This window comes from Sus scrofa, chromosome X (assembly GCF_000003025.6).
Source record: "Sus scrofa isolate TJ Tabasco breed Duroc chromosome X, Sscrofa11.1, whole genome shotgun sequence".
In the NCBI taxonomy this organism is placed as follows: domain Eukaryota; kingdom Metazoa; phylum Chordata; class Mammalia; order Artiodactyla; family Suidae; genus Sus; species Sus scrofa.
The window spans coordinates 121,785,922-121,805,296 of record NC_010461.5 but is presented as its reverse complement, the minus strand read 5'-3'; the positions used below and the strand labels follow the sequence as shown (position 1 = coordinate 121,805,296).

General features: G+C 43.5%; 1 protein-coding gene across 12 annotated transcripts in view; it reads right to left on the bottom strand.

Annotated features, from left to right (window-relative positions):
- The window catches only part of LOC106506163, a 23,623-nt gene continuing 9,063 nt past the window's right edge, over window positions 4,816-19,375 (bottom strand). For 7 of the 12 annotated variants that reach the window (XR_002340547.1, XR_002340552.1, XR_002340543.1 and 4 more), the window contains 4 exons: window positions 13,612-14,093; window positions 11,841-12,067; window positions 11,243-11,338; window positions 4,816-11,145 (listed from right to left, as the gene is read on the bottom strand). The gene's annotated coding sequence lies outside the window, so the exon portion shown is untranslated. Of the gene's footprint in view, window positions 11,146-11,242; window positions 11,339-11,840; window positions 12,068-12,125; window positions 12,218-13,611; window positions 14,094-19,375 lie in introns of all 12 variants that reach the window. The other 5 variants (XR_002340545.1, XR_002340546.1, XR_002340551.1 and 2 more) reach the window with 5 other exon arrangements.

Here is a 19,375-nt window from a genome sequence, read left to right as displayed (position 1 = left end):
CTTTATGTGCAAATCCCCCCAAAGGCATGTTAACTCCACTTTCACTGGAGCAGGTTCTTTTTTTTTAATTTCTCTTTTTTAATTTTTATTAAAGTATAGTTGATTTACAAGCTTCCTTCAAATCCTGCTGTACAGCAAAGTGACCCAGCCACCCATACACACCTTTTTTTTTTTTTTTCATTTTCCATCAGGTTCTTACCCAAGAGACTGGATATAGTTCCCTGTGCTGTACAGCAGGACCTCATCACCCATGAAGCATTCCCTCAGGGAGTTCCCCGGTGGCCTAGGGGTTAAGGATTTGGCATTGTCACTGCTGTGGCTAGGGTTCAACTCCGGCCAAGGAACTTCTGCACGCTGCAGGCATAGCCAAAAAAAAAAATTCCCTCTGGATATCAGCCAGGTGATCATGCCTACCTCCAAGAAATCACAAGATTTGAGCTCTTTGATTAAGGGAGAGAATAAAGGAGATGAAACCTGTGTTATCATGTTCTTGCACACCAGTGACATACAGAGTTAGACCTCCGGGATCAAAGGCAGTCCATCGAGTATCTCAATCACTCATTCAATAAATATTTACTGAGGATCTATTACATAGCTGGAAAATCAGCCAAAATCTGTCCTTGGAGAGCTCATAGCCTAGAAGAGAAGACAGACATAGAAAGAAAAGAGTTGTAATATGACATTGTAGGAAGTACAGAAGAATCCCAGAGCTGGAAGCCTCAGAAAAGGCTCTCCAGAGGAGGGGACACCTGGACAGGGTTCTTGAAGGCTGAAGGCAGAGAAGGCAGGAAAAAGAGTCTGAGCAGAGGGAACATGTTAAACGTCCCAGAAGAATATGGCTGGAGACTGAGATAAGATGGCCGTGGGGAATAATGAGAAACGAAGCTAAAGAAGTAGGCAGGAGGCACAACCATGTGCCAGGCTGAGGGACTTGGATTATATGCATCAGAAAAGTGAGGAGCCACCTGGGAGATTCTAAATATTTCTATGTTTGGGGGGGGATTGTGTATTTTGGGTGTTTTGTTGTTGTTGTTGTTGTCTCCATGGTTTTCTTTTCTTTTCACTATTATTCTTCTTGTTTTTGTTTGTTCTTTGCAGTGAAAGGGCCATGGCTTAATTTTCAGTTTGGAAAATAACTTTGTGTTGGTGGACTGCATGGAGGGGGTCATGGGGCCATGGTGAGAGACCAGAGGCAAAAAGACAGGATTAAAGATCACTGAGATCATCTACATGAAAGGTGATAAAAGCATGAATGAAGAAGTAGCGTGGGGATAAAAACAGCAGATTCAGGAGAATTTCATGAGAGAATACATCTGGTGAATGCTTGGCTTTGGGGAAGGGGGAAAGAAAAGGAATGATGGCCAGATTTTGGTCCTAAGAACCCCAGATGAATGGTGTTGCCATCAACTGGGAATACGAGTGGTGGAGCAAGTTTGGGGGCATCTGGGATGGATAGTTCAGTTTAAACATAGAGTCGGCCCTCTGTATCCACAGGTTCCACATCCAAAGCTTCAACCGACTATGGATTGACAATATCTGGGGGAAAAAAATCCAGAAAGTTCCCAAAAGCAAAACTTGAATTTCCCATGTTCTGGTAATGATTACATAGCATTTACATTGTATTTACAAGTATTTACATAGCGTTTACACTGTATTAGACATTATAAGTAATCTAGAGATGATTTAAAGTATACAGGAGGATGTGCATAGCTTATATGCAAATACTACGCCATTTTATATGGCACTTCAGCATCCTCAGATTTTGGTATCCTCGGGGGTCCTGGGATAAATCCCCCGCAGATACCAAAGGATGGCTGTACTGAGTTTGAGAAGTCCATGAAATAGAGATGTCTTTCAGATAGTTGGATATATGTGCCTGAAATTCTCAAGATATTTAGGACTAGAGATATATATTTGGAAGTTATAACTGTATAAATTAGAGTTCACATCTTGGGATTACCCAAAAATAACCAAGGCAGAAGATTTACGGTGATCAAGAAGATGGTCAAGAAAGGAGCAGGTCCTGAAGATGGGAAGAGTTGGAGTTCAGCCAAAGTGGAAAAACAAATAAAAGTGGTGTCACTAGGAAAAATAAATAAAAAGAAAAGAGGAGGTCATTTAAGGGGCAGGTAAAAATAACCTGAGACAAAATGATCAGAGACAGGAGAACCAGGAGAATAAGGGATTGAGAGAGTCAAGAGGTTAGAAATCAGGAAGGAGAGAAAACAGACGCAAAAAATTATAACAGTAACACAGAACTTGGTGAATCAACTCTCCCCTACCCCATTTCTTTTATATCCGGATAGGATGCCAAGTTTCAAATTTGGATGATTAGAAGAATAATGGTGTAATTAACAGAATTAGGGACACACAAAGAACAAATAGCTTGGGAGGAAAGCTGATGAATTTCAGTTGGGATATACTAATCCTGAGAAGCAATCAGGACATTAATCTCTAGTAAGCAGATGGGGATCCGAGACACTCTCAGGAGAAAGGTCAGATGTGGAAGTTAATATTTGAAAATCATCTGTATGAAGGTATTAGTAGAATCAGTAAAATTCCCATGGAAGAGAATATCAAAAGTGAAGAGGAAAAGAAGGTATGCAAATGGCCAATAAGCACTGAAAATATGCTCAAAATTGAACCATTAGGAAAATGCAAATCAAAACACAAAGACATATTGCTTCGTACCCACTGTAATGGCTATAATCATAAAGACTGACAATAACAAGTGTTAGTGAGGATATGGAGAAAATGGAACCCCCCTATGTCACTAGTGGGAATGTAAAATGTGCAGTTGCTTTGCAGAAGTCAGATAGTTTGTATGGAAAATAGTTTGGCAGTTCCTTGAAAAGTTAAACAAAGTGGAGTTCCCATTGTGACTCAGCGGTAACGAACCTGACTAGTATCCATGAGGACGCAGGTTCAAACCCTGGCCCTGCTCAGTGGGTTAAGGATTCAGTGTTGCCATGAGCTGTGGTGTAGCCTGGCAGCTGCAGCTCCAATTCAACCCCTAGACTGGGAACTTCCATATGCTGTGGGTGTGGCCATAAAAAGACAAAAAAAAAAAAAGTTAAACACAGAGTAGCCATATGATCCAGCAATTCTACTCCTAAATATTTACCCAAGAGGAATGAGACTATATCTGAACAAAATCTTGTGCACAAATATTCACAGCAGAATTATTATTTTTTTTTCTGTCTTTTTGCTATTTCTTTGGGCCGCTCCCGCGGCATATGGAGGTTCCCAGGCTAGGGGTCCAATCGGAGCCGCAGCCACCGGCCTACGCCAGAGCCACAGCAACGCAGGATCCGAGCCACGTCTGCAACCTACACCACAGCTCACGGCAACGCTGGATCCTTAACCCACTGAGCAAGGCCAGGGATTGAACCTGCAACCTCATGGTTCCTAGTCGGATCTGTTAACCACTGAGCCACGACGGGAACTCCCACAGCAGCATTATTAATAACAGCCAAAAGGGAACAATCCAAGTATCGATCAACTAGTGCATGCATAAACAAAATATGGTGTATCCATACAATGGAACATTATTTAGCCATAAAAAGGAATCACACTTTATTTTTTAAATTATGCTCTGTGAAGGACATTGTTAAAAGAATGAAAATAGAAATCATGATTGGGAGAAATATCTGCAAAATATATATATTGTATAAAGGACTTGTGTCTAAAATACACAAAAAAAATGGGAAGAAGATCCCAATAGACATTTTTCCAAAGAAGACAGAGAGATGGCCAAAAAAACACATGAAAAGATGCTCAGCATCACTAATTATTAGAGAAATGCAAGTCAAAGCTATAATGAGGTACCCCCTCACACCAGTCAGAATGGCCATCATCAAAAAGTCTACAAACAATAAATGTTGGAGAGGGGTGGGAGAAGAAGGAACCCTCCTACGCTGTTAGTGGGAATGTAAATTGGTGCAACCACTATGGAGAAAAGTATTGAAGTTCATTAAAAAACTAAATATAGAACTACCATATGATACAGCAATCCCACTCCTAGGCATATATCCAGAGAAAACCATAATTCAAAAGCATACATGCACCCCAATGTTCTTTGCAGCACTGTATACAATAGCCAAGACATGGAAGCAACCAAAATGTCTATCAACAGAGGGATGGATAAAGAAGATGTGGTATATATACATCCAATGGAATATTATTCAGTCATAAAAAATAATGAAGTAATGCCATTTGAAGCAACATGGATGGACCTAGAGATTATCATACTGAATGAAGTCAGTCAGACAAAGACAAATTATCACATGATATCACTTATTTGTGGAATCTAATTAAAATGATATAAAAGAACTTATTTATAAATAGAAACAAACTCCCAGACTTCAAAACCAATCCTGTGGCTACCATAGGTGAAACCGTTGGGGGAGGGAGGGAAGATTGGGAGGGTGGGAGTAACATACACACTGCTGTAGAAAATAGATGATGAACGAGAAGCTACTGTAGAGCACAGGAAAATCTACTCAATAGTTTGTAATAACCTAGATGGGAAGAGAGAACAGATATATTTATATGTATGTCTGGTTCACTTTGCTGTACACCTGAAACTAATACAACACTGTAAGTCAACTATACTCCAATGAGATGCTGCTGTGTAGCACTGAGAACTATGTCTAGTTACTTATGACGGAGCATGATAATGGGAGACAAAAGTATGTATCCATGTACGTGTAACCGGGTCCCCATGCTGTACAGTGGGAAAAATACTGTGTTGGGGAAATAACAAAAAAAAAAAAAAAAATATATATATATATATATATATATATATATATATACCCTTAAAACTCAACAATAAGAAAACACTCCAATTTAAACATGGGCAAGGGATCTGGACACTTCACCAAAGAAGACATACAGATGGCAAATAAACATATGAAAAGATGCTCCATATCATATATAATTAGGGAATTACAAATTAAAACAATAACGAGATACTTCTATGTACTATTAGGATGGCTAAAATTTAAATGACTGACAACACCAAATGTTAGGAAGGTTATAGAGCAACTGGAACTCTCAAACTCTCAGTCATCGCTGGTGGGAATATGAAATGGAACAGCTAACTTGGAGGACAGTTTGGCACCTTCTTACAAAACTAAGCATACTCTCACCATATGATCCAGTGATGGTGCTCCTTGGTATTTACCCAAACGTGTTGAAAACTTATGTCTACACAAAAACCTAGGTACAGATGTTTATAGCAGCTTTATTATTCATCATTGCCAAAACTTAGAAGCAACCAAGATGTCCTTCAGTCAGTGTACAGATAAATAAACTATGGTACATCCAAACAAAGGAATGTTATTTAGTGCTACAAAGAAGTGAGCTATCAAGCCTTGAAAAAGACATGGAAGAACCTTAAATGCATATTACTAAGAGAAGCCAATCCGAAAGGCTATATAAGCTATGATTTCAACTATCTGACATTCTGGAAAAGATAGAACCATGGAAACATTAAAAAGGTTAGTGGTTGCTGGAGATTCTGAGGGAGGCAAGGACTGCACCCAAAATCCCCTGTGCCGCAACTCTTCATCAAAATGATTCTATCTGATGCTGTGACAGTGGATGCATGATATTATGCATTTGTCAAAACCCACTGAACTGTACAACACAAAGAGTGAACCCTAGTGTAAATACTGAACTTGAGTTAATAATGTTTCATTATTGGTTTATTAATTGTAAAGCATGTACCACCCCAAATGCAAGATATTAGTGGGGAAAACTATGGTCAGGGGAGTGTGAAGAGGGGAGTAAGAGGGAGCTCCGTACTATCTGCTCACTGCCTGTAAAACTGAAACTGCTCTAAAAAATAACAGTCTATTAGTTTTCAAAAAAAATTAAAGAGAAAATGAAGTACTAGAATATGTTAATACATATGCGAACCCTGGAGACATGTTGAGTGCGAGCATCCAGTCACAGAAGACTACATGCCATACGATTCCACGTATAGGAAAGGTCTAGAGCAGGTAAATATGTGGAGACAGAAAGTAGACTAGTAGTTGTCAAGGACTGGAGGCAATTGAGGGGACATGCAGAGTGACCGCTAGTGGCTATGGGGTTTCTTTTGGAGGTTTGGAAAATGTTCTAAAATTTATTGCGATGATTGTGGTGATGGTTGTGAATATACAGCTCTGTGAATATATTAGAACCGCTTTAAATGGATGAATCGTATATGTTATTACATCTCAGAAAGCTTGAAACTTAGTGAATTTTAAAATCTCAATGAAATGGATGATTAAGAAACTTAGCAAGTGAGAATCACAAGGTAGAAAACATGGCGGGGGGTGGAACTGCGCTGTTTGAAAACATTTCCTCCAATGATTATTAGAGTGTCCACACAGTTTTATGAGCAAGTTCTTCCTAATTTACAAGGAACAGATCATTTCCATGCTCTAAAAGTAGTTTCCAGTACAGAGAAAAAGAAGGAAATGAACCCCATTCACTTTATAAAACAAAAGTTTATCCTGCCCATAAACCCTGATGAACACATGCACAAACACAGAGAGAAAGTTGAAGACTAATATCAGTTATGAACAGACACGCAAAAATCCTAAATAAAATGCCAGCAAACCAAACTCAGCAAGACAAAAGGAATGCTACACCATAAGCAAAGAGGGATTATTTCAAGAGTGCAATTTAATTTTAGGAAATCTAGACACATAACATAACACAACAATTAGTCAAAAGAGAAACCTGCATGAATGACAAAGACTAACTTAATTTTTTTTTACATTTCTTAAGGAAACAAGAAAACTATCTATACCAGAAAAGAAAATTGGGCAAAAGAGTAAATAGCAAAAAAAAAGTTCACTTCACTAGTAACCAAATAAATGTAAATTTCAAAATAAGATACTAATTATTTGCAGTCAAATTGGCAAAAAAATTGAGTGATATCAAGAATTCAGACAAAAAGAGCATGCCTATACTTTGCACCTAACATGAAAATTATAGAGTGATTTAGCAACACCCATCAAAAGCCTGGAAAATGTGACCAAATGTGGAGCCAACAATTGCATGTCTAGGAATTTATTCAAAAGAAGCCATCAGGAGTTCCCTGTGACTCAGCAGGTTAAGGATCTGGTGTTGTCAGTGTAGCAGCTCGGGTTGCTGCTATGGTATGGGTTTGACCCCTGGCCTGGAAATTTCCAAATGCCATCGTGTGGCCAAAAAAAAAAATATTTAAAAAAAAGAAGCAATCAGGGATTTTCACAAAGACTTAGTCATAGAATAGTCATCTCTCCATTGTTTATAGTTCGAGAAAAAAATAACCTAAATGTCCAAGAGTAGCGAGGTGGTCAAAGAAATTGTGCTTTTGTATAATGAGATGCTATGTAACCACTGAAGGTGTAGCATAATGAACTTTTAAAAATGTTCAGAATATATTAAGCAAAAAGCTTATGAAAGAGTAGAACATAGAGAAAAGAATTTTATTTTTATTTTATTTTATTTATTTATTTATTTTTGCTTTTTAGGGCCATACCTGCGGCATATGGAAATTCCCAGGCTAGGGGTCGAATCGGAGCTACAGCTGCCGGCCACAGCCACAGCCACAGCCACAGCAACACAAGATCTGAGCTGCATCTGCGACCTACACCACAGCTCACGGCAATGCCAGATCCTTAACCCACTAAGTGAGGCCAGGGATCCAACCCGCATCCTCATGGATCCTAGCTGGGTTTGTTACCACTGAGCCATGATGGGAATTCCGAGAAAAGTAGATTAAATGGTTATAATAAAATATGAATAGTGATTACCTCCGAGTGGTAAAAATATAGGTAACATTCATGTCCTTTTTCATTCTCTTTTTTGTATATCTGTGATTTCTGCATGGTCTATAATAAATACATATGACTTTGATAAAGAAAAAGTCAATGAAAGAGCACCTTTCAATGTTCGTAGTCTTTAACTCAGAAGTTCCACTTCTAGAAATTTATCCTAATAGTTATACCTTCACACAAAGATTTATGTACAAGAACATACATTATGATAATAACCAAAAAAAAAGGAGAGCATTACATGTCTAGCAATAGCAATTAGAAAGTATGATATAATTCTAGCTATAGCTATAGGATGGAATACTGGGCAACTATTAAAAATCATGAAGTAGAAGTATTTCGAAATCATAAAACAATCAGTGGAAAAAGGCAGATTATAAAATATTAGATCAAATACAAAGCTAATTTTCAAAAACTATGTAGAAAAAAGACTAGAAGGAAATATACCAAAATGAACATCAACTCTGGTTCTCTCCAAGGGGAGGGACCACAGGTAATCTGTTTATTTTCATCTTTCTGCATTTTGCGCCTCTTCCACAATGTAATTTTGAACTCCAGGAAAAGAAATTGAGTTTGCACTGAGGAGCAAGGAGACAGAAAATGCAGAACATAACGGTTCTCTCTGCCGCCGTCATGCTGTGAGGCATTTTATGCCCAAGCGTGTCGGCATCCCATAGTGCAACACAAGAACTGGCCCTGTTATGAATGGGAAGAATATAGGTTAAAATAAGTGAGAAAAAGAGGTGATGTATTATTATGATGTCTGTGTAATTTTTTAAAAGTATAAACATGGAAAACTTTGAAAACCAGAACATCAAGATTTTTTGTTAATTTTTGTTGGTAGGAACATGGCTGATGGTTATACTTTTATGGGGGTGAATTTCTATTTTTTTATTTTCCAAAAATAAGGAATAGGATAGGTAAAACCAAATGAGAGAGCCATAGATATCTCCACTCACTGCTTCGGGAAGAGGGGGACACGTTCCATCTTCTGTCTCTGAGACTGAAGAAGAGCCCAGTCAGTTCTGGGATGGAAGGAAGCATCAATGGCCATTGCTTTCCTCCCCGGCCTCCGGGCCACTACCAGTGAAATGATGCAATGACGTTAGTCTCTCCCTTTACTGCACGCCAGGGAGCCCCTCGCCCTCTGCCAACAGCCACACAGATCAGAGTCTTGGACCGCTAGTCCTTCAGACCCTCTACTCATGCGGAGTCTGCTCCAGTCAGAAGCACCCCCTCCCCTGTCACGGCCCCTTCTCTGGCTCTTCCACAATCTGGCTCCCGCCACTCGATGGCCAGCTCGTGGAGGGCCAGGACAGTGGTTTAGCTCAAATCTTGCCCCTGTGCCTATCACAGTACCAAGTAAATTTATGAGACTTCAAGAGGCAGGCAAGTATGAAACAGCATCTTCGTGCCTAATTTGGGAGTAGAGGGACAAGGATACCAGCAACCCAGAAGTGTTTCATCCTCACAGAAAAACACAACCCAGGAGTTCCGTGGTGGCTCAGCAGGTTAAGGATCTTGCCTTGTCACTGCTGTGGCGCAGGTTTGATCCCTGGCCCGGGAACTGCCGCATGCCGTGAGTGCAGCCAAAAAAATATATAAATATTAAAAAATAAAGGAGTGAAAAGAAAAGCACAACCCAGCCCCCTACTTGGCCGCCTCTTGTAACGGGCATGACTGTAGCAGTTTCATGGGTAAGAGTGCCACCTAGTGGAAAGGGGTAAACATGGGCAGCGATGAGAGCAGGTCCAAATAGAAATAAAATGATGCAAACAGATCTTCTTTGAAAATAAAAATACACAAATCATCACAATGACTGGAGCAGTGGGGACCAGATGAGCTGTCTGTGTAAGTGCATGGCAGCAACAAGGTCAGCGTGGCATCAGGACAGAAACTTACCTGTGACATAATAGGTTTCCTTTGCTTCACAGTGAAGAAACACATGCCATCTCATTGCCAAGGACTCGCAAATTAACCGTAAGGGTCAAAGTTCCTAGTACTTACTCGAGGTTCCTGTGAATGCTATGGTACTCCCACGACTCAGAATTATTCTACCATTTTCAGCCTTGTTTCTCTTCATGGGGAGATGATGGAATGTGTCTAGCATAAGAAGTACGTAAAGGGAGAAATCTCCTTTGCCAAAAGTTCATATAATGAGAGGTATGGAGGATAACTTTTTTCATTGAAACGAATTAACCTTTTAAATATTTGCTGGGTATCCTAAGCCACTGACTAGTGACAAGTGTCTCTTAGGGACAGAAAAAGTCAGGTCAAAATTGCTCAGCCCTTATATTTTCCTCTTCAACAATAAGCCAAATAGTGGCCAACATCACAGGCAAATCCTCCACTTCCTCTCCCTTCGGAATGGAATGAGGCCCCACTATTCCAGCTCACACACAGCACATCCGAAGCCATGTGCGGGTCTGTGTGAAATGACGCCTATCTTTCAATGCAATCAGCCGGAGATGGTCAAACGACATGGAGCTTCAGGGAACGACACAGACGTTCACGATGCCATGAGTACCACATGCAGCTTGAGAAGCACATTTGAAACAAGTACCTTTGAACCTTTGAAATGCAAGGCAAAGTTTCTTTTGTTTTTTTGTTTTTGTTTTTTTAGTTGAACCAGGCAAAATCCTAGCCAGGACAAGAAAGTCTGTGGAATTTGAGAGGTAACATCTCACTTTCTTTTATTTTATTTTACTTTATTTTATTTTATTTATTTTATTTTATTTTATTTTTTGGCCATGCCCACGGCATGCAGAAGTTCCTAGGCCAGGGATCAAACCCAAGCCACAGTCGTGCCCCAAGCTCCAGCAGTAACAACACCAGATCCTTAAGCCACTGAGCCACGGGGGAATTCCGACACCTGTTTTTCAACACCCGAACAATGACAAAGCTCACAATAAAGCTGGACAACCTCCATAACACCTTTCCTTCAGACTGTTGCAAGTTTCTAACTGATGTCGGTTCTCACTGGTCCCAGCTTGGCCAAACCTACACATTTCAGCCATATTAACATCCTTAGGGTCTAACCCTGGCCACTTGATTTGGCCATTTCTCCTCCAACCTGTTTCACAATCTTCACGGCTTCCAAACTGCCTATCCAAAACAATGGAACGCCTCAGTAAAGTCTTCAAGGTCCTTAAAAATGTGGCCCCAACCAACTGTTCGAAACAACACGTTCTGCCATGCTGGCTGTGTGCTCCAGCCAAATGCAGATACTCACCGTCCCAGCGTACATACATTTTCTCACCTCTTGAGCAGTGGGAAAACATCAGGTCAGCACCAAAGGCCGCGAGGATCATCCCCAAGCCCGGTAAAAAGCCTGCCCAGAAGAAAAGTACCTTCAGATGTGCCATCACATGGCACACTGCCTTTGAAAAATGCAGGTCCTGGGGTCAAGAGTTCACACATCTCAGTACCTGCCCTGGATCCGGGATCATCCTAAGGCTTGTCCTGGTTCTGACTAGTCCACCACTTCCCAAATGCTTTGTAGTTTTGACGTTTCACGGGTCCTACTTTAAAAAAAAAAAAAAAAGTGTTAACACTCACTGTCTCTCCCCCTAAAATGCTGGAACTTCATCAAAAATGAAAGTAGTCAATTAAGATGAATTTGGTTTTGAGAACTTTAGAGCAATTTTGTGAGATCCTATGAGACACCCTTGAACGCCCCCCAAAGGAGGTGGGAGGCACCGTCTTGGCAAGTGTGTTTGCCTTGCCAGGCGTCATTGTTTCTGCCCACAGATCGGGCACTAATGATGCGCCCACTCTCTCCCAAGTCTCTCAGCCGAGATGCTGTGAGAACATACGCTGTATATAAAGAACTCTGTTTTCCCCAGAATGAAGGAGTCATATATGAATCAGACAAAACAATTTAACCACAACCCTAAAATCCCGTCATGAAAGTAAACATTCCAAATGTTACCGACAAAATGTGCGACACTCTCACATTGTTTGCTAACAGAAAACTATAAAGCTCTTTCAGGCCCCGCAGAAAGACATTTCTGCCACTGAACTTACATGTGGAGACCGCCAAGCTTGGGCAGGTGGGCATCCGACACCCAAGCGGCACTGACCCCGGGAAGGGACTTCCGGGCGGCTTTGGCTCGTGAGCAGAGGAGCTGCTTCTGAGGCAGGGGTGGGAGTCTAGGACTTTGAGAAGAGAAGGCGTTACAATTTCATCTTGGCTCCCTGTTGAAACATTCCTTTCTGCAGCGGGATGAGAGGTGAAGCGCTGGGAGGAGAGGCTGGAAAACAAACATAAGGCTCCCTTGTCAGGAGTCCGTTTTGTCCCCGCAAAGCTACCTGGTTCGCATTCACGATTCGGCAAATTCTTTCCAACAGCATTCTTTTTATTGCAGCTGTTTTGAAGAGATTAAACTTCTCCAAGCAGCAGTCTGTGGAGAATTCCAATATCAGACCAGAACTAGAACTACAACTAAGAGCTCTACAAGTCATCGGGGTGTCTCAGACCAAATGGAAGGTGGCCGACCAGGCAGCCTACTGCCCTGCCTTTGGCTGCACAGGAAGCCCATCCCAGGTAGACATGCCCATCCCAGGTAGACATGCTACAAGACATTCTACAAGGATCACAGGAAGGAATCTGAGAATTCAAGACCTAACTCGAGCTAGAAGAGACCTCAGACATCATTGGCTGCAGACCTTTGGCAGAGGACAAAGGTTTATGCTAATTTTATGAGGCCTGATGTTCAGGAGACATCACTTGGTAACCTCCGATGAAAATAAGCAATGTGAAATAAATAATACACATGTACAATCTCAATAAGATTATGTAACTTTTTTTTTTTTGGTCTTTCTGCCTTTTCTAGGGCCGCCTCCTGCGGCATATGGAGGTTCCCAGGCTAGGGATCGAATCGGAGCTGTAGCCGCCAGCCTACACCAGAGCCACAGCAACGCGGGATCCGAGCCGCGTCTGCGCCCTACACCACAGCTCATGGCAACACCAGATCCTTAACCCACTGAGCAAGGCCAGGGATCGAACCCACAACCTCATGGTTCCTAGTCGGATTCGTTAACCACTGCGCCACGACGGGAACTCCAAGATTATGTAACTTTTCAAGATTCTATGGCAATTTTTTTACATATAAAAATGGTCAGCATAAATTAATCAGTTAGCTAATCTGACAGTGCTAAACAGGCTCTTCTGCTTCCTAAGTATTTCTTCTTCCCCATCTTGCTGAGCAACTATTTGGTCACTAGATGCCTCTGGCTCTTACCAGTATCACAAGTGATTTTGACCTTTCAGAGGAAGAACCACGCCAGAGGCCTAAAGAAGCCCTGGTGGGGTAGATGGGCACTTGGCTTCCCTTAGGAGTTTCCGTGTGTTTAGAGAAGGGGGTGTGGATTCAACAAAACCCATTTTCAGAGCTGACTAGACATCCCAACAGGAAGCTGCAACACCCCCAGATCAGAAGCTAGGCAAAACTAAGCTAAACACACTGCATAGCTTCAGGCTTTGGAAGTCTCCATGCTCTTCCTCCTCAGCCACAGGAGACCGGAAGTCCCAGGTACCCCGGGACCCAGGGTGTGGGCTGGCAGACAGGCACAAGGGAACGCTATGCCATCTCTAAAAGATCCCTGAATGCAAAAGCTAAAAGGCCTGAGTCTCTGAAAAGATTACTGTATTAGATGAAATGTGGGATTAGATCTCCTCCAGCCCCGGGACCTGAGGAATACTAAAGGGGAAGGTGAAACAACAGGGGTCGCACCGATCTCTGGTAGGCTACACCCCCCCCCCAAGTTTACAAATGACTTTCCTGCCCTTTATTACCACGGGTCTTCACAACTGCCTTACGAAGCCAGCGTTGTTAGGATGATTCCGGAGATGAGAGACTTTACGCAGAGAGCTGAGTCCGTGGCCCAAAGTCATGCAGCTGGTGAAGAGTAGGGCTAAGAGCCAAACCCTCCTCTTTTGTGGGGATACAGGGGCTGTGAGAAGAAGATAGGTTTCTGCAGCCCTATCCCCCATTCCGGAGAGCCTCCAGGAGGAAGGCTTTGCAGAAGACACAAGCTAATTTTCTCTTGAAACGTTCGGCACAGCTGTGGAACGTGCAGTCAAGGGTGTCTGTGGCACTGTGGCAGAAAGCGTGATAATTAGCAGAGTGGATTTTATTCTCAAGGGAGTCCCTCTTCCCCAGTAGGTTCCTCAGCATGGAGCTCTCCATCTCCAAAGAAGGACCTGGCTCCTGTCATTTACTGCGAGTGCCGACGGCTGAGTTCTTGAGAAGAAAACCGAGGAGTGTTTGAGTTTTGCTGGAACAATTAACATGTCAAGAGAAAAGAATTTTGAGTAGCAGCACTACTTTGGGCTGCTAAGGACCAGAAAGTACAGTAGATAGGTCTGATATCTGTCTTTGCAGGATTTACGAAACACCAGTTTTCTAACCTCATTAATCTGGTACTAACTTAAATAATTCCTTACCTTTTCCACCCTAAAACAGAGGCCAGGGAAATGATGTAATAATGTAACCGTTTCCCTTCGTCTCGGTTGTATTTATTCATCTTTAAGAGTCTTCCTTCTTGAAGAATAATGATAAATCTATTCAAAAAGGAATCCCCCAAAATATCTCCCTTCAGCAATGATTGCAGTTCACGAAGAAGAGATTTAGTTTGCAAATACTTAAGCTACAGATGGACTTGTGATTATGCATGTGATGGACTAGGTTGCAGTAGACTAATACTTCCACTGAGAATAACCAGGAAAGCCAGATAAAATTTGGAAACACCCAGGAGTTCCTGTCATGGCTCAGCAATAATTAACCGACCAGTATCCATAAGCATGCGGGTTTGATCCCTGGTCTCACTCAATGGGTTAAGAGTGCAGTGTTGTCATGAATTGTGGTGTAGGTTGCAGATGTGGCTCAGATCCTGCATTGCTGTGCATATGGCACAGACCAGCAGCTGCAGCTCCAATTCAAGCCCTAGCCTGGAAATTTCCATATGCTACAGGTATGGCCCTAAAAAGCAAAAAAAGAAAAAAAAATTAGAAACACCTGTTCGAAGGCACTAGCACAGAATGAGGCAACCAGAACTTCAGGAAAGAGAGGCGACAACACTCTGCAGCCATTTTTTTTTCCTCAGAATGTTTGCTGAGTCTGAGCATGAGGTAAATGGCTGGGGATATGACTAAGAACATGGCCTGAGGGCCTCCACTAAGATGAGAGAAACCAGCAGAGCATTGGGTAGAAAGAGAGGAAACTGAGCCCAATATGCTGTCAGTTTTTCCCTCAAGATATTTACTGAACTCTGAAACTGCATTAACCAAAAAACTTTTAAAAAGGGAAAAAAAGAAAAAACTTTTAAAAAGACCATTAAACTAGTATTTTATACCCAGCAAAAATATCTTTCAAAAAAGGAAGGCAAGGTTTTAGGTGGCAATGGCATCGTAGATTTGAATCTCCCTAAATTTGAATCTCCCACTTAAAAAAGACAAAATGCTAGAGTAATAGAGAAAAAAAAAACATAAACAACATCCACAACAAAACTAGGTGACAAGGTATCCCAATGAAACCCAAAATATGGCCAGGTAGAGATAATCCACTAATAGCTATGGAACAGTATATCATCAGCATCTGCTGAGAGGAAGCAGAAGAAATAAACAAAGGCCTCTGAAATACCTGAAAATGTGAATACCCTCAAAAAGTCAACTCACTGCAAAGCACAGAAGTACATTTTAGGAACAACAGTCACAAGACAGAAGAATTCTGCACACTCCAATGTATTGGTAAATACAAGGGGTTTGAGAGCCGAGCAGTCTGGGTTTAAGGAAATCTAAAAATTCATTAGCCAGGAGACAGCTTCCACTCTGGGATGCAGTAAGGTGGAAGAAACATCATCCCCATAGGTAAGACCAAAAAGAAGCCAGACTAACTTCAAATTCATGATTTTTTTTCTTTGCACAGCCACACCTGTGGCATATGGAAGTTCCCAGGCCAGAGGTTGAATCAGAGCAGCAACTTCAGACCTACGCCACAGCCACAGCAATGCCAGATCCAAGCCACAGCAGCAACCTACACCACAGCTTGCGGCAATGCTAGATTCTTTTTTTTTTTTTTTTTTTTTTTTTTTGGTCTTTTGTCTTTTTTTTTTTGTTGTTGTTGTTGCTGCTATTTCTTGGGCCGCTCCCACGGCATATGGAGGTTCCCAGGCTAGGGGTTGAATCGGAGCTATAGCCACCGGCCTACGCCAGAGCCACAGCAATGCGGGATCCGAGCCGCGTCTGCAACCTACACCACAGCTCACGGCAACGCCAGATCGTCAACCCACTGAGCAAGGGCAGGGACCGAACCCGCAACCTCATGGTTCCTAGTCGGATTCGTTAACCACTGCGCCACGACGGGAACTCCAATGCTAGATTCTTAACCCACTGAGCGAGGCCAGGGATTCTGCATCCTCACAGAGACTATGCTGGATTCTTAACCTGCTGAGCCACAACAGGAACTCCTCATGAATTATTTTTATTGTATTGGAGAGGTGAGTTTTCAGAGCAGCAACCTTGCCCCAAATCTGAGATAGCATCCCTGCAGGAAGAGAGGAGATGTGAGTCCTCACTTATCTGGGATAAGCTTACCAAAATCTGGGAAGAAGAGTTCAGCTAGAAACACTGATGAATTGGTGAAGGTAGACTATGGGCTGGTCGGACAGTATTCGGCCTCTGAGGGTCTCAGGGACGGGGGCATTCGCACTCTATGGCAGGCTTTTTCTCCATGAATCCTACTGGGTGCTTTCAGAAAAGATCAGAAAGAGCCCTAACAAAGGCCCACTGAGTTGCAGACCCTGGAGAGGGGAATACTGGCCAGGCAGGAGGGCTAAGAATCTCTAACCCATGTGTTCTCCTACCTCCCTAGGAGGAAAGTGCCTTTCTCAGTAGGGAAAGGACAACAAACTCTGTCACCTCTAGGGCACTGGTAGAAATTCACTGCAGCTGGAAGAAGGAAAGAGTGGGGGAAAAAAAAAAACCTACTCCTGGGGGAAGGGCAGAAATATGTGTTGGGCCCCAGAACTGCACCAGAAGCAAAAGACTTGCAAGGCCATACCCTTCAGGCCATATCTTGGACTTAGTGCCTAAGACTGAGGCTTAAGCAGAACAACAGAAAATGCCTCCCTCCCAATTCTCCACATCCCTGAGCAAACACAATCAAGGAACTAGTGATGGCAGAAGGGTACTGGCAAAGGGATAGAAGAGGAACAGGAGCAGCACAGAAACCGTCAAGGCACAGAACAAAGAGAAGACTGAAAGCTCAGTGTTGAAAAGATGTTGCTCTGGAAAACCAACTCTCAGGCTACGCGTGACGAGTCACTATAGGGATTTGAAGCCTGCCCTGCACTGACAGTAGACACAGAAACAAGAACCTCAAATGCAATCTAACTCCTAGCCAGGTTGACGCAAAACCCTGCTCTAAAGACCTAAGCAAAGAAAAAGTGTGCCCATTTCCAGGCCTAAACACTTTATCTTTGGCTGCTCCCATGGCATGCAGAAGTTCCCCAGGCCAGGGATCAAACCCGCACCACAGCAGCGACTCGAACCACAGTGCTGACAATGCCGGATCCTTAACTGGCTGAGCCACACCAGGGAACTCCATATATTCTGAACCTTGATGCTCCTCCACTGTCAACACATTCTAGTCCCTAGTGCTGCAAAGCACAGTGATCTCACAACATACCCTCCAGCCTCACACCTCTGGTCCCGCTGCTGTGTGCACTGGCACAGTAAGCAGAAGCATTCCTGGAAGCAATTGCGATACATGACTGCTACAGCTGTATCTTGAACATGCACGGAATTGGTTGGGAGCTCCCTCCTTAGATGTCTCTCCAACTCCAAACCAAGTGTATCCAATTGAATGTCCCCTTAGCCAGATTCCCAATACGCCCACGACCATCCTATTGGCACCCAACACAAGAGCAAGGGTGGCAGAGACAGCAGAGTGGAAACAACCACACGACTAGCATATACGATAACGCTCGGGCCCCTTCCAGGCCTGTACATGCCAGTGACCCGGAAGCGTAATCTTAAATTTCATTAGCTTCACTGTGCATCTCTGTCAGATCCAGAGAATTACAGAAGGGAAACCAGACACTGAGAAAAGGCTTGGGACCCAGAGAGCAAGGCCAAAGGGAGGAGGCGTGTCATTGGAAGCAAGGATAAGGCAATGAGGACAAATTCCAGACAACCAGGGTGCAAAAGTACTTGGGAATGAGTGGCCAGCATGAGATGTGACCTAGGAATGGAAAGACAGCCTGAGCAGGGACACAACACAAGGACCCAAACTATAGAGCTGGCTTTCCTCGGCGGCTGAGGTACGAAATCCAGCATGAGGCTCAGTGGCCACTGAGGTGGGGCGTGGAGCAAGCAGTCCGGGGAGAAGGCCTCCCCAGCCCTAAGGAGAGAAGAAGCGTGCCGGGCAGGCAGGGAATTGAACGGAGCAATCCAGAAACCAAAAAGAAGGCTGAGAAAGACAGCCTTTTGAATGGGTCAAGACTGAACTCCCCAACGGTACAGCCCCAGCATCCAATGCTTTCTGAGCTTGAAAGAGCTTTCCAGATCCCAAATCCGCCCCCCCCCACCCCCCACAACCCTCTATGGGGACAGAGAGCAGATGACTAGTGTAGGAGTCAAAGGGACTGGTTGAGTCCTGGCTCCATCACTTGCTGTGCAAGCTGAGGTAAATCACGCCCCCTCTCTGAAGGTCAGCTGCCTCATCTCTGAAACGAATGCCTTCCCAGGAGCCTGGGGAGAATCCAGTATGACTCTAGAATGAGGAAAAAGATCTAGAGAGACATTTCTCCTGAACTGGAACCCAGGGACCCGCGGGCAAGATGCCGTGAAGCACGCAGCTTTGTAGGGAAGTTAGCCTTTTGCCTTTCCTGCAGCAGACACGACGCACAGAGCCCTGCCCACCGCCCCGCAGACAGCTGCAAGGCACCCGCTCTCCCCCTAACTGGCAAGCAATTTAAAACTGCCGTCGTGTTGATGTTTCAGGAAGAAAGTGACAGCACTTCTTTGAGATTAATTTGATATGAGAAACAGTCATTTTCAAACAGCCTTTCTTTCCTCCTGAAAGAAAAAGGAGGAAAGCAAGGGCAGATCTGCTGTGCTGGCAGATGACACTTTCACTCCTCACCGACCCGTGTCCCCACCAACCTGTGTCCAAGCCCTGCTCTAGCCTAGCAGGAAGATGTATGTGGAGAGCGCGGGTAGCAAAGTAAGATGCACGCAGTTTGCCAAGCCACATGGCTCTGGACTACACGCAGAAGCAAGCAACAGACTTGATGAAAGCTCTGGCACCCTGGCCACTCTGGAGAATCTTGCAGCGGGACCCTCAAGTGTGGGGCTAAAGAGAAAGGCTGGATTTGGCAGTGCTCCACTGCAGCACCAGGGGTGAAGTTTAAGGACGGCGCCTTTGGACAGCCGTGCTGCACAGCCGGCGCCCGGTGTCCCGACTCAGCCTCTCCCTGCACCAGCCCCGGGCGAGGGAATGGAGCTGCTGCTTTGGCTGCCGTCAGAAAGCATATCCTATGAAGTGCACAGTCTTGAT